The following is a 5,262-nucleotide window of genomic DNA, read 5'->3' on the forward strand; positions in this document are numbered from 1 at the left end:
TATATCAATGAAATCATGAGCCTAAATATGGATTTTTAGATAGATAGAGAGTGTCCCAAAAGTGTTAGTTCAATTTATATTTGTGTCAAATGATTACTATAAACTCTATTTTATTCCAATCAGTATTTTTCAGTTTAGTGTGACTCCATAGGGATAGTGATTATTTCTGTTATACTTGTCTATTAATATATATTTAGTCAGTTAACTAATATTAGTACATATTTTACATATCTTATGTTTAGGGATAATTAGATAGGGTTAGACAGATTCTTTTTTATATCAGGACCCAGAACTTTAAACTATGGGTTATAAGTTCACTTGCTTAACCATAGGAAGTTAATTAAACTTTTTGCCTGATAAGTGATTGACTAAACCCAGAGTAGCTGAAACATCCTAACCATATGGAGTGTCCCCTGGCTTCTTTTTGTCCTTCCATCCTTCATCTTTCCTCTCTATTGCCCAACATGAGGAAACAATTGTGAGCACTTAGCCAACAGGTGACCTATCCTATGATCATCAGTCCTGCCCATTTTTTCGCCCCAACCTTCATTGACCTTAGACTGAACAGTAGGTTCTCTTGAAGGGTCAAGGATAGGTCTGTCAACCAACACAATGCTACATTTTACTCTGCAACATCTGAATCATCTTGCTAAACACTATAAAACCAAGACCCTGAATAAAGAGGGCATCTCAGCCTCTCGGAGAGCTGCTCCCGCCGCCGCCACCCTTACCCCTGCAGCCTCTACCACCGCTGCCGCCATGAGCAGCTTCGGGCCTGGCAAGACCAAAGAAGTTATCTTCAGCCTGGAGGAGGGATCCGTGAAGATGTTTCTTCGGGGCCGTCCAGTGTCCATGCTGATCCCTGACTCCCTGGCACCCGCTTACAGCCTGGATGCCCACCCAGAGCTACCTGCCAGACGATTCAAGTTGGACTGGGTCTACGGGTACCGGGGTAGGGACTGCTGGGCCAACCTCTACCTGCTGCCCACGGGAGAGATCGTGTACTTCGTAGCCTCCATGGGCGTCCTTTACAGTGTGGAGGAACAAAGGCAACGCCACTACCTGGGCCACACCGACGACATCAAGTGCCTGGCAGTTCACCCTGACATGGTCACTATCTCCACAGGACAAATGGCTGGGACCACCAGAGAGGGCAAGCCACTGCCTCTCCATGTAAGGGTCTGGGACTCAGTCTCCCTCTCTACTCTGCATGTGCTCGGCCTGGGTGCTTTTGACCGAGGGGTCTTTGTGTGGGCTTCTCCAAGTCAAATGGAGGGAACCTACTGTGTGCTGTGGATGAATCCAATGACCACGTGCTGTCTGTGTGGGACTGGGCCAAGGAACAAAAAGTAACTGAGGTCAAGTGTTCCAATGAGGCTGTCCTGGTCGCCACTTTCCATCCCACGGAGCCCAATGTCATCATCACTTGTGGGAAGTCCCACATCTATTTCTGGAACCTTGAAGGGGGAAGCCTGAGCAAGAGGCAAGGGATCTTTGAGAAACGTGAGAAGCCCAAGTATGTGCTGAGTGTGGCTTTCACAGAAGGTGGAGACGTAGTCACTGGAGATTCCAGTGGAAACATCTATATCTGGGGAAAAGGAGGGACTCGAATCAGCCACGCGGTGCAAGGGGCCCACGAGGGCGGTGTCTTCGGCCTGTGCGTCCTGCGGAACGGGACACTGTGTCCGGGGGCGGCCGAGACCGGCGCGTGGTGCTCTGGGGATGGGACTACAGCCAGCTGCAAGAGGTTGAGGTCCCTGAGGCCCTTGGGCCAGTGCGCACGGTGGCAGAAGGCCGGGGAGATGAGCTGTTTGTGGGCACGACCCTCAATTCCATCCTCCAGGGCTCCGTCCACACGGGCTTCTCAGCCCTGGTCCAGGGCCACACTGAGGAGCTGTGGGGTCTGGCTGCCCACCCCAGCCTAGGCCAATTCATCACATGTGGCCAGGACAAGCAAGTACACTTGTGGAGTACAGATTCCCACCAGCCCATATGGAGCAAGACCATAGAGGATCCTGCCTGTTCAGCTGGCTTCCACCCCAATGGTTCTGTCCTGGCTGTGGGTACAGTCACTGGAAGGTGGCTGCTCCTGGATACTGAGACCCATGACCTTGTGGCCATTCATACAGATGGGAATGAGCAGATCTCCGTGGTCAGCTTTTCCCCAGATGGGATGTTCCTGGCAGTTGGCTCCCATGACAACCTAGTATATGTGTACAGTGTGAGCGAGGGAGGCCAGAAAGTCAACCGACTAGGGAAATGCTCGGGTCACTCCAGCTTTATAACGCATTTGGACTGGGCAGTGGACAGCTCCTGCTTTGTCACCAACTCAGGGGACTATGAGATCCTGCATTGGGAACCAGCCACTTGTAAGCAAATCACTAATGCAGATATGGTACGGAATGTGGAGTGAGCAATAGCCACCTGCATCCTGGGATTTGGCGTGTTTGGGATCTGGTCTGAGGGAGTCGATGGTACTGACATCAATGCTGTGGCCCGTTCCCAGGACGGGTCGCTGTTGGCTTCAGCGGATGATTTTGGCAAAGTGCACTTGTTCGCCTATCCCTGCTCTCATCCCAGAGCTCCAAGCCACAAATACAGCGGCCACAGCAGCCACGTGACTAATGTGGCCTTCTTGTGGGATGATTCGACTGCTCTTTCAGCTGGCGGCAAGGACACAAGTGTCTTACAGTGGCGGGTAGTCTGAGCCCCTGTGGTTTGGGGGCACGTTAGCAAAAGAGAGCCCCTGAATAGGCATGGGCTTTGACTATGTAGGAAAGAAATATAATATATAAACGAGAATCTATATGTAGAGAGAGATTTATATATATAATAAATATATATATATATATGAGAGAGAGTTATAAGTGGGTGAGGGGGGACAGCCAGTCAAGCAGACAAAGGTCTCTATATTTCTCCAGGTTGGGAAGGGGGTTGGGGGGGAGGGGTCTCACAGCTGCAGGGAGGAGGGTAACATTAGTTTAGGGGGTTTTTTGTTCTTTTGTATCATCCAGAAATAAAGATCCATGCACTGAGAGAGTTAAAAAAAAAAAAAAGATGGCATCTCAGATTGTGAGGAAGATCTGAGATACAATTCATTATAGGAGGCCAGGTCCCTTTAATAAATTGCTATTGGTTTAGAGCTCTGACTCAGTTGCTTTTATTGAAGATTGGACATTTTGGGGCCCACATATTTTATACATATATTATACATACATACACACTCATACATGCATATATATAAATAATATACAGGATATATTATGTTCTGTTTAATTTGTAGAAGTTAATAATCTGCATAGGAAGAAGGCATCCACTCATCAGGACTGCCCAAATCAATGAAATCATGAGCCTAAATATAGATATTTAGATAGATATACCATGTCCCAAAAGTGTTAGTGCAGTTTATATTTTATACATATATTATAGTCAATCAATAAATAAATACACACACACATAGGACATAATATGTTCTATTTAATACAAACATTTCAAAATTTTCTATACTTGAGATCTCCTAAACAGGGCTATTCCTTTTGTAGTTACATTGCAGACACTTATATACAGTACTGAGGATTTACCAGTGAGTTAAGTCACTTGAACCATAACAGGTTATATTTCTATAGTATGTTAAGGTTGCAAAGCATGTTATTATACCTCATCTTACATGGGCTTCATAACAACCCGGGGGGAGGGGGGAAGGAAGGTGTAGTAGGTATCATCATCCTGATTGTTATAGATGAGGAAACTGAACCTTGGATAGGCTACATACAGTCTTTGTTGTTGTTCAGTCATTTCAGATGTCACCCACCTTTCATGACCCCATTTAGGGTTTTCTTGACAAAAAATCCTGGAGTGGTTGCTGTTTCCTTCTCCAGCTCATTTTACAGATGAGGTAACTGAGGCAAACAGTTTAGTGACTTGCTCAGGATCACACAGCTGATAAGTGAACTAGGGAAGATGAGTCTTCAAGTATGTTTAAGTATGCAAGCAAATACCTGAGGCCACATTTGAACTCAGATCTTCCTGACTCAAGGCCTGGCACTCTCTCCACTGTGCCAATTAGGTGCCCCAGGCTACACTCACAAAAATTCCAAGTATCAGAAACTGGATTTGAATCCAGGCCTCCCTGACTTTAAGCCCAGAACTCTTACATTCTTCTTCCTAACACAAGCTTTTAACACCAAATTTTCTTTCAAAAAGGCAGGTGAGAGACAATTCATGTATACAATGACCAAATCCACTGGGTAACCAGCAATTAAGACACTTTTCTTAGCATTACTCTGAAAATGTGTCCAATGCTAACTAACACATGCTGCCAGGATAAGCTTTGCTAAAAATGCTGTGGATCAGACACTTGCAACAGCCCAAAATAGAATAATAGAACATTAGAACCACCAGGAATCTCAGCTTCATTTCAAAGGGGAGGACATATATCCAGAGAGGGGAAGCAATTTGTCTGAAGTCCAACAGCAAGTTAGTAGCAGAGACAGAAGCAAACCTTGGGTCTTTTGACCCTCCCGTGGCTCCTTCTCCCTCTTCATACTACAAAGTCCCAAATCCCAAATGTTACTCTAATGAGCACAAAAGAATGCAGACACATTTGGCAAGCTTAACCAGGCATATGGCACTGAATTCTGTGAAATGGAGAATAATAAGACAGATAAATTATTGCTTCAAAATAAATGATCTGTCAGTATAACTTTTCTCTTGTGATAGGTTGAAAATGTGTCAAAATGGAAAATCTACGAAGGAGGCTGCGCATTAAACTTTGCCCAGGGTCCCATGAATAGCTAAAAGGATCTAATAATTAATAGGACAGAACAACATCATCTTCCCCACAGTCACAGAAATGATTGCCCTAAAACATGGGGCTGGCCATATTCCTACCCTGGTTATAGAGTTCCTGAATTCTCTTGTCTCTGGGCTAATTCAATGAACACTTATTAGGTTCATGCTATCAGTAAAGCAGAGACTCCTCAGATTGCATTTCAGACCCATCATTACTGACTCCAGTCTACCTTTTTAGACATTACACATGTCCTCTTTTTTCCTTCTGTTCATTCCAGACACATTAGCTAACTTGCTGTTCCTGACCTCTGCACTGCATAGGCTATACCTAATGCCTGAAATGCTGTCCCTTCTGACCCTCTGTCTCAAGAATCCTTGACTTGGGTGTCACCTTTTTGAAGCAGGCTTTTCTGGTTCCCATAATTAAGCCTTCTTCTCTACATAAATTATATCATATTTATTTTTTCTTTA

The 5,262-nt window shown here is 45.2% G+C and overlaps 1 pseudogene; it reads left to right on the forward strand.

The window, feature by feature from the left end:
- Window positions 1-580: 580 nt before the first annotated feature.
- Window positions 581-2,964, forward strand: LOC138143158 (echinoderm microtubule-associated protein-like 2 pseudogene; annotated as a pseudogene).
- Window positions 2,965-5,262: the final 2,298 nt, after the last annotated feature.

The sequence above is a fragment of the Petaurus breviceps genome, unplaced genomic scaffold (assembly GCF_028583685.1).
Source record: "Petaurus breviceps papuanus isolate PSGF00001 unplaced genomic scaffold, PetGlider_PUasm1.0 90630, whole genome shotgun sequence".
NCBI lineage: Eukaryota > Metazoa > Chordata > Mammalia > Diprotodontia > Petauridae > Petaurus > Petaurus breviceps.